Below are 11,310 nucleotides of genomic sequence, written 5' to 3'. Positions count from 1 at the left end.
TGGAACTAAACCACCAGGAAGTGGCATTTTGAGAGTGGTTGTGAAGATGTGATTAGATGTTTATTTCTGTTCTTTAGGCTTCCTCAAGTTCTTTGAGAGGGTTTGACCTTAGCCAGACTTCTGCAATAAAGAATATTTTCTTGAAGAATTGGCTGGTTAAATAAAGGTTACGTTGACTCACTGGACCACCTTGTGGTACACATGGTAGAGCTTTAATCTGCATTAATGAATGACACAGCAAACTGTGTTCACAGGCCATGATTTCTGGGAGTGTTCCTGAGCCTATGCAGTGATTTCCACAGCAGCATGTTTGTAATGCACCATGTTTGAGTCTCTGAAGATCACAGCCATCCAATATTGATTTTCGGCTTTGTCCTTTGCATACCGATTGCTCCAGATTCATAGAATCTTTTGATGATATATTTACTGTAGAAGTCTTTGTATTTTAACATTAAGGAACATTATTCTGAAATGATTCCACAATTTGCAGATTTATTTATACAGATAATATTTTACGTAAATCAAATGTCCTGGTGTAAATTTTTGATATGTTTTATGTTGTTTTTGAATAAAATATGAGTGTACGAGATGTGCAAATCATTACATTCTGTTTTTATTTGTTTTACACAACATCCTGACTAGTTGGGTTTCTATTTAAGTGGTTACACCTTTAAAATATGAGACTGATGATTTTGTGCACTTTTCTTACTGTCAGTCTGTAGCTGTCGACTGCAAGCCAGCTCATTCCTACTGAAGTGGAAACCTTAAAAAAATTAAGTGCGTCTCATTTGCCGGCAAATTTGTGTCTTTCAACAAGGCAATTCACAGTGTTTTAGTTAAGACGTAAGGCCATAAGAGAAGTAAAGGAACAACAGCCAACAGACCTTTTTCTCAGCAGCCACTTTGACATGAAATAGTGAACACAGATGTTACCAATCACATAAATTAAGGCTTTGCACCTAAATGGAACAGAAGCTTCAGTAATGTCCTTAGTCAGGTATTTGTTCACCTACTATTCTATCAGAAAAAAAGTCTGATTAAAGCTTAACGACTTTTCCTCTAAATATTAAAGATTTAAAGGTAATGGATTAAACTTAAATATAAAATATAGACTACTGGAAACAAAATTGTGTTTTACAGTGATCCCACTCTAACATTTACATTTCCTTCGGGTTAGTTTGTGAGGTTGATGGAAACATCGTCCCTGAATCACCACCGAACTGCAGTCGAGGGATTTGTGTGCCTAGCTGATCCCAGCAGCTGTGGTCCTAGTGGTCAGTTTGACCCTATTGGAGTCTTTTATTGGGCAAATGGGCCAGACTAAGTGTCATTTAAATGTATAATGGCAACACAGGGTTTCAGAAACAATGGGGCCTCTACCTTAATTCCTTTAACTTTAACTTATTAGTAGTTTTTTAACTTTACTTTTGAATTTTTTTCAACAAAAATACAGCCAATAAATCACATGATCATCAGGGCCAATAGAGAAAAACATAAGAGAGGAAAATCATAGACCAAAGTTCAGCAGTTCTTTTACCGTCCGTAATTATCCTTTATATGCAAAAGGAATTTGAGTCACATCTGTGAGGGCAATAGTGGAGGAAAGTAACGATCATTGAGATCCAGGTATTTGCTGTATTGGTTCTTTTTAAAAACTCGACGGGAAAAAGAAAAACAACTGACAGAAATGATTTTGTGAATTCAGAAAACTAAAATAAAAATAAACAAATTGATATTTAATATGTAAATTGTATCACTGAAACAAAAAATCCATTCTGGAAAGTAACTGAAACTAAACGTCAATGGCTGGAAATAAATGAAAAAATAAATAAATAAAAACCAACTATATATATGTGAAAAAAAAAACCATAATAACTTTGGCTCAGCCACTGATCACCTTTTATGGGACAAATGTTGAGTGTGTGTTGTGGCATTTTGGGCCATATTTGACTGACACATCACTTCCCAGTGCTGTAACTGTAACAGATCACAGGTCACAGGTATCCTGGATTCTACCCAAATGAGTCAGCTATCCGGGAAGGAAACAGTATGCATGCATCAGACTGTGTTCATAAATCAAATCTTAGCTTTGCTGACGAATTATTTGCCGGTAGCAGGTTTGTGTGAGTGAAGTATATATTTCAAACACAAATAAAATCAGAAAAAAAGCACAAAAATGTACAAAAAAGTGATTACGTGAATGGGTGAATGAGGCAAGTTGTGTATATACGAACCAGTCCATTTACCATTAAAATAAAAAAATCAAAACATGCAGAAATAAATATCTGGGTCTATGGGTGTGCCTTGCATTTGTATCTCTGTAGCTGCTGCACAGGTTCACCACTGGGTGGAGGCAAACCTTTGTTCAAACTTCCTGATTTGACCCAGCAACGAGGACTAATGACAAAAATAGAGTAACAGATACAGAGGGAGAGAAGGAAAGAAAGTCCAGGGGGAAATTACATCAAGAATGGGAATACGATGACAGAGAGAGAATGAGCAAGCCTTCCAGGTCTGAGTCTCCAAGTGTTGATGCAAATGCTATTTTATGTTTCACAAGACTGCACAGACACACCTGGGATGGACCAGTAACACAGCATGACATCCATCAGGGTTACTGAGAAACCAATTCTCTGCCTTCTGCGCTGCTCTTCTCTTTCCACGGTCCCTTACACTGCAATTACAGCGGGCCAGCTGTGTGGTCCCTTTGGGGCCTCCAGTAACCCAGGGACCTCCTCCCTGCTCCGGCTGAATTCAAACTATCCCTGCAAGCTGAGGGTTTCAAATAGAAACCACAATTCCAGTGCTGCCGAAGCACAGAAAAGGTTAATTTTTTTGTAATTGTACTAAACGGATCCCAGACCTATTAGCCTACATCCAGTGTTTCTGATTTAGAAATATGCCAGGTACAGCACACACCGGGGAGAGCTGAGGGTCAGGAAGTAGCTCAAGCAAGAAAAGGAGGGATTATGTGTTGCAGCAGGTTATAGGTCCCTCTCTGCTGCTTACTTGAAGGAATCCAGGATGCTTGTTTCCGAAATCTCATCAATAACGGCGCTGGGCTCTGTGTGATGAAGTGCCATTTATTCCAGCTATGTGCAGCGGCAGTCTGCGCAGAATGGAAATGTTTATAGCTGACGCCGGAATCAAAGCAGACACGAGTTCCTGTGCGCTTGGTGACACTTTAGTGACTTGCAGGAAGAGCGTGTTTACATTTGCGATGGATTTGATTTCTGCTTTTCAAATAAAGCAAATTAAAGGGCCGTGCTTTAGGTGGGAACCCGGAGATGAAAGCGCGCGCTGATTCATTGTCTTCATACCTGATCTCATATGATCTCAGAGACACTCATCATGTTTGAACAATCTGGGTGGGGAGCTGATGTTTGATATTTGTTTATGGGGGAAATGATTCATTGGATTCACTGGTGAGAAACAGGATATCCAATCAACTCCAGATATTTCTGGCCTTAATGAACCCAAATTTTTCCTCATAATCTCACTAAATAAAGTTATCACTCGCCTTTGAAATTTTTTACTGCTTGTTGACTCATTTATCCTGTTTCCCTGGGGCTTTATGAACTCCGCTGATTCGAGTTTCAAACTTCCAAAGTCACTTACATTTTTCTTTTCTTTTATGTAGGATTCATCGAACTACTTACGGCCCTGAAATACACTTTTCTTCACATGGACCCTTCAACTTTAATCTTTGTCCCCGGTTTTAATGACTATCAAATAGAAAGCATATGATGCTCACTTTAAATCCTAATAACCTGCATTCACATTCAGAGTATGAAGCTGGCGAAAAAGGGAGAAATGCACATCTGTGGCGCAGCACTAATTATAAGAAAATACTGAGGGAGAAAGAGAGATTGGGTTTTGGAACCGAGCAGTCCTCAGATCCTCTTCCAAGTGCCTGTGCCCATGTTGGTGTTGCTTGTTTCATCTACGTCTCTCAACTCCTTTTCTTTTTAGTGCTCTCGTTGTGCTAAACGTTGATCCTGCGGGTCCAGCTTTTGTAGATCAAACCCTTAGACTGATGTGACGATAAAACTGCCAAAGAAGATAAAAAGAGCAAACAAAAGACACTGCAGAAGTACTTTCGAGACAGTTTAAAAAAAAAACAATAACAGAAACATGTTTAGAGAAGATGGATGTAGCTTCCAGGTCGGAAAATTTAAGCCAGCGCCAGAGTGACTGTATATAAAAGAAGGAGATAGATAAGAGGCTATCAGTTGGTTAGTGAAGTACTGTTACCCATCCATCCATCCATCCATCGTCTTCTGCTTATACAGTTCAGAGTAGCGTGGCTACCTCAGCCTGCACAGGGATTGAGGCAGGGTCTACCCTAGGCAGGGCACCAGTCTGTCACACGGCTAATGAAAGTCCTGTTACGCTAGGTGTTTTTGCTGTCGCCATCCTGTGATGAATGAAGGGTGGAACAAACTTTGGCTAATCCTCCTTTCTGACTCTAACTACCATAACTAACCTGAAACTAGTAAGTGAGCCCACTCATTCTTTAAGAAAGTGTTTACTAAGGTACCAGAGAAAGGAAGCAGAACTATGCAATAATAAGTGTTCTTGCATCTAGAGGAGTCACCTTCCACTGGCAATTAAACAGAATGTAGGTTTAAGGAAATTCCACATTGGCTCCAGTTTTCACACCAGAACCTCCAGTATATCAATCTGTTATGCAGTCTGTACATAAACCTGCATTTTTTTTGTTGAATACCTAGCAAGGTGCAACACTTCTGGTTACAAAGGAAGTCCAATTGCACAGAAGTCTAGGAGAAAATTACACTGCCTTTGCTAACTTGATCTGTTACCTCCAGCAAAACATTTTGTTGAGGGCCATGATATAAATTATAATCCTATAAGTAAATAAAAAAGAGATAATAGAATTGGGTATGTTTTAAGAAATTGATGTCTCTCAGTCAGTTTGGGAATTTTTGGCATAAAGTAGGAAGATCTGAAGGCAATGGATCGAGAAAATGAATAGGTTGATGGATTCTTGACAGAGTTCGTACTGTGTGATTGACATGACAAGACCTGACATGGCACAAGTTCCTGTGAGCATTTGTGACTAATACTCGTGACAACATATCCTGCCAGTCACTTCAAAAAATGTAAATAAAGCTATGCTTATTGGGAGTTTCTGGCAATTACCAGAGCTAACACAGCAACAGACAACACCTTAAGCGATATCTACACAGGAAGCGATTCTCAGCAATGAGGAGAACTTAGAAAGCCAAAGGCATTTGACAACTTCAAGTAACCGCAGATCAAACATCCGCTGGCGGCATGAAGGAGGTAAGTGCCAAGTTAAACTTTTCTCAGCCTCGAGGCAAGTGACTTAAGCGATAATTGCGATAAGACAGCAATACACAAGTCTTTTCACTCGGCAGCTATCTTGAAGCATGTGAACTGCTTAAAAAAAAATTGCATTAAAAGAACATTTAAGTTATACTTATAAGCACCATCTTTGCTGTCATGAGGTCAGAGATGCAAACCACTGTGTGTATGAACACAATACTCATTTGCGGTGAACGGTAAGGAGATATATTTCTCAACAATGATGGAAAACACTTAATAAGAACCACTTGCTTTGGGAGAACCGTTATCCTTGTCCATAAACACAAACATCTTTATGAAGAGCTGTTGGTTGTAGATTGACATTTAATAGTCGTGGAAAGTAGCTGGGTGACATTGTTGAAACACAGGCCTCCTTCTCAGCTTGAAAACAGATTTCGCAGCCGCACTAACTGCAAAGGAGAGCTGCACATCATCAACCGGTTGTGTAACCAGGAGTGAAACATTTCACTGCACAATGGAAAAATGAGGTATTCCCCTGAACCTTAAATCTGTTTGTTATAAGCACATAAATACAATACACCGGCTTAGGCACTGCGTCTGTATCCTTGTGACTGCGCCTGTCCGGTTACAGGAATTGTATCTGAGTGATACATTTTCCTTAATCGGCTCCAGATGGACTGCACCACTCAATTAGTATCACCTGCTCGATGTTAACAGGCTCATATTCTTCATGCAGTCTCTTTAAACCCCATATTGTAAAGGTACACACTGACTTTTTCCTCTTCCAGGCATGGTTTTGGATTTTAGTACCCTCATTCAAGTCCTTTGTGTTTGTTTGTGTGCACGCAGCTTTTTAGGTTTCAGAGGAAGTCAAGTGATATCCTGTTCATGAGAAAGCACGAAAACATCTTTAAGACCTGAAAAAATATTTGTGCGCCAATGCACCTTACATCACATTGAGTATTTGCTGGCTGTGACAGGACTCTCGTGTGGAAAGCATCTGCCCTGTTTATGCAGAAATTTGCCTCAGAAGCGCGGCCAATAAATACTCTTTCAGCTGTACCATGACTGTGATCATATCTCCAGTGCATGCAGCCGTTTCAGTCACAAATAACCCGTGTGCGGTCATACTTTGTGAAGAGGTGCAGGAAAGCAACATTTCTGCTTAAAAAACAAAGGCTGGACTTTGTCAGGAAGCTGCACAGTGGGTGGGCTTGGAGCTGACAGCAAGCTGCAGCACCTTTACATGATGAGCTGAAGCCCAGCCTCATTTAAAATCTCTGCTTATAATTAGCTTTATTGGATTAAAAACAAGAGCTGCAGATTAAATTCACATGCTTGTTATCTAGTTTTATTAATCTTGTAAAAAAAACCCAAACAAACTAAAGTTATGAATGGTTCTCTGAGCCCTATATCCGTCTCTGTGCTGGCGGAGGCTTGGCTGCTGAGCCTGCTTGTACTTTCATGCTTAATTAGCACACCTCGCAAAGGACTCTGGGAGATTTTGACAGTGGGGAAGAATGTGCAGCCCCAGAACCAGATTTTTCATTCAACATCTACGTATATCACAGCAGGCTTATACCGATATTTATATGAACTCAGTGAGATCTTTTTTTCCTTCTTGTCAGTCATTACTTGGCACTTAATACTGAAGCTTGCACATCATATATTATCACAAGGGAGCATTACAGCATGTGAATAATGACTTGAGCGCCACATAAATTGAAGTTTAAAGGTTCAGTCTGTCTGGATTTCTAGCACACGCAATTTATAGAGCTATTTTTGGCATATCCAATTATTAGCTTTGGTACTTAAAGTGACATAAATACACCAGGATTTCCAATTTTATGCATGAAGTATGAAACAATGACGTGATTACTCTATCACAGCTTAAATACTGAAAGCAAAGAAAACCAATGAACTTTATGATAGGTGTAGCCCATGTAATATTACCAGTTAGCCTGTGTACTAACGTTTTGATCGCATAACATTTCTGGAGCTACAAAATTTCCATATTTGTATTAAGATAACTGAATGCTAAGCTACCAGCATTTTTAGGAAGTTGCATCCATAGACTTTAACGGTGGATTGCACAGATGCAGGTATCTCCTAATTAGTGCTAACATATACATGGCAGAATTTTACATGGCTGAAACATGCTCCAAAATGCACAGACACCGGCCACAACTCTTAGTAAGTTTAAATAACTCTCCTAGTCTCCATCACAAGCCACAACTACAGGGATAAAAAATGAAGGCAATGCGAAAATACCAAAAACTGCTGTTTTGCCCACTTGAGGTTGGCTCCAACAGTGAGTAGATTCCCATTAGATGCCATGATGAAATATACTGGGGTGACCATATTTTGATTTCCAAAAAAGAGGACACTTGGCCCAGTCATAAAGAACTTTAATACTGTTTGCTTAAAGAGAATTTAGACATATTTAAACGATGCCTTCTATGTGCGGTTAATGAATGGGGAAATAAAAAAATGTCATATAGGCTTTTATGAGTCAACAAGTGCAAAAAAATAACTTAAAAACCTCTGGAATTAAATAATGGTACAGAAATAAGGGCTCATCTGTATAAAAAAATTACCAGTACCAGGACGGTTCGAGGGAAATTTCTTTTGCAGTTTGTGTGAAAAGCTGCACTTGTGCTTTGGCATCTTTTAAACGTCATCAGGCACATTGCTGCGCGCTGTCTGTCCCGTCTGTGAGCGCAGAACAACCAGTCCATTTATAAAGTGGTGTCCATTTATAAATGGACACCACTTCCTAACCAGGTAACTTAGCACTCAACGCTCCACAGAACATGGACAAAAATGCTGGCTTTGAGGATTCAACTATTGGGTTAAACTTGTGTAAATGTATTGCCTACAGTGAGGGTTTTCCCTATGACAGGTTAAAAATGACTCCCAGCATGTAATGCTGTACATACATATACACAAACCATTTCTGGTTAGGACTTATGGTAGCTTTTATATGTTAAGACAGTGCACTGTAATCATTGCAGAGACAACAGTCCTTTATCTCTATGACAATAGCTGCTGTGTTAATTACAGTCCGTGCTTCTCTGACTACTCCACAGGTTATAGTTAGAGATTTTATAGCACTGCTCTTTTATACTATACAGTTTAGATTGAAGGGAAGGTGCAATATGGGAAGCAGACATGAATCAGCAGAATGGTTCTGACTCATAGTGCCTTTGAAAAAGACACCAGTAATACAGGCTGGTGAACATGCACATTTAATTTAACACAGCAAAGTTGATGTTGTCAATCAAGGATGAGTAACCACCTTGTAAACAAAGGGTTGTATTTTCTGTGGATATAACAGATCCTTCAAAACAAATGTATTTATATAGTTTTTGTGTTCTTCAGCCATGTGAAACACAATCGGATGCAGGTTTCCTAAGAAACTACACGTTTAGATCCAAAAAAGCAAGAAAGGGAAGGGTTTGGCAATTTAGGGAATAGAGAAAAACAATGACAACAGTAATGGTTGTCCTACACTGACATAAAAACTTGATCTTATGTCAGTGTAACTCATGCACTCACCCTTAGTACATGTACACATAATATGAATAGCACAAAGGAAAACACAAAATCCAATTTTTCCCTTGAAACTACCTGACCTTGTACAATTTTCAAATTTGGTACTTTCTTATGTAGGTAGTGTTAGAAAGTGTCTCTTCCTTTATAAGGACAGGTATAGGTAATTAATGTCTCTCTCTGTTTTTCTTTCTTTGACGTTTCAGTGTTTGGCAGAACTACTTTGACCAGAATTATGTTTTGGCTGATATTTTTAGCATACATTTTATTAGGTTCTGACAAAAAACAACAACAAAAAAACTGAGAGGAAATATTCCCAGCAGCCCAAACCACTCAGCCCAAAAAATGCAACATCACAAAACAAAATAGTCCAGCAATGAAAAGAATTACTGTAAATCTGTAGTTCAATTAAAAAGAATAATATTTGAAAAATGTAAAAAAAGAAAAAAAAAGAAAAAAAGAAAAAAAAATAGATTTATTTAAATAAAATAAATCTACGAATAAGTAGATTTATTTATTCATATCCATTCACCACAGCCACAGTTATTTGGGCGACCCTGTCTGTGAAGTCAGTCACATATATTAGAGTAACAAAACAAAGAGAGTTTAAAACGCTAGCAAGTCAGCAAGTTAGGGTTAGCATGGTATGTTTAGTATCAAGAAATATATCCACATTAGAAGCCAAAATAATGTTGGCCAAAAGACGCCTAAATGCCAATTTGACAAGTGTCAAATCAGCTCAACATCATTCGGTAACATTAGTTCTTTTCTGGATCACAATGCAGCTGACTTTTGCTCTTCTGGTCAGTGTTAGCTAACACTAACATGGCTGTTAACTGCAAAATGTCTTATGTAGCAAAACATGTTCTTGACTAGATAAGGTTTGCTAAATTATAAGATATCTTGCATGCACACACTATCCTCTATTCCCCATCTACGATCAAAATCACATTAAATCTTGCTAAATGACTTCACCAGGTAGTGTAAAACTAACTCAGTGTATTACTATATTATTTGTTTATGTGTTCATTTCAGCCATCAGTATGTGATGTAATGGCACAAAAGAAAGCTGTATAACTAGCTTTGTTTTTCTATGTTAACAGGTGGGTTATTGAGCTGTGTTTTTACTAGCCAATATGCATCTGACATTAGAAGCTTTGTTAATTTCAAGTCAATGTCAATCTCTCTCACTCTCAGCTGGTCCACAACATTCATGAAATACATACATACAGCAGTGCATCGTAATAGTGCAGGACAGTCTTGTGTATGTCTCATCACTGTTGTTTCCAATGCCAGCCTGCAGGTGGTGTGCAGTGAGGAGTTGCACAGTAATTACTGTCATCCATTTGAAGGCTGTGGCTGCCTTTAATAACAATGGTTTCCTGAAGTTATGCAGAGCTCCTTAAATTCTGGAGTAATAAAGTTGCCTCCTGGTCAAAATCTGGCCCAAAAATAACCTCAGCTGGTTGACAGCTAAAGCTCATGACACTGACAACAACTGTGTTCATGTGTGACACAAAAAGAGACTCACACAGGGAGATAGTGGTCTACCATGTGTAGTGAATAATTTGTTGGGTAATTTCTCTTGCTGCTAAGAATAGTACCTGTGGTTGGCCGGCAGGCAGCGTGCCGGTGGCAAGCGGTGCGCTGAGAGGCTCACAGTGGTTAGCAACCAGTTTTGTGTGGTCTCCGAGGTCCAGCCAGACTAGTTCCCACAGTTCCTACGTCTTGGCTTCAAGGCTGCACTTTCTATTTTGATGATTCTCTGAAAAGGCAAACAATGGAAATGGCTGGAGTCTGATTTATAACAGCCAGGGTTAAATGTCCCGTGTTCCTGCGTGGAAACCACATAAAAGATCAGTGAGGAAGAAGAATTCCACTTTGGACTTAAAGGCTTATCTTAGAGCTCGCCTGGAGCAGTCAGTCACCTCGTGGTGACCTCCTGCTCTACTGAAGTAACCAATCATGGCTGCAAGTGGACAACAGATTCCTCTCGCTCTCTCTCATCTTATAAAAAAAAAGGCAAATTTCTTGTTTAATATCTTTCTATGATATATTTTTTTCATTGTAGGACATTGTAGCAATATGGCTTGGAAAAAACTAAAGGTAGAGCAGATAAATCAATTGTCCGGGTTGTCGGAAAGCGCTGAGAGGAGTGGCTCTGATGTACAGTGATGTACACAAAGTGATGCTGAGCAGAGCCACCCTCACTAACAAAACACTTTCAAAGGAGTCCAAGGTCAGTTTACAGCAATTTATCATTTTGAGCCGTGAATAAGTCTTTGTTGTCATGAATGATTTTTTAATTATTTACACGTGTTTAAACGATGAGAGCAATGAAAATGCAAAGTGCAAGCACAGAGTTGTTTTTGAGCACTTTACCCCAGCGACATTGTCATTTCAGTATCCTCGGCTTAATTTAAAATTAAGGGAGTTCTGATAGTAAGA

Source organism: Astatotilapia calliptera, chromosome 8 (genome assembly GCF_900246225.1).
Source record: "Astatotilapia calliptera chromosome 8, fAstCal1.2, whole genome shotgun sequence".
Taxonomy (NCBI): Eukaryota; Metazoa; Chordata; class Actinopteri; order Cichliformes; family Cichlidae; genus Astatotilapia; species Astatotilapia calliptera.
The sequence above is the reverse complement of the archived record's forward strand: the minus strand, read 5'-3'. Positions refer to the sequence as shown.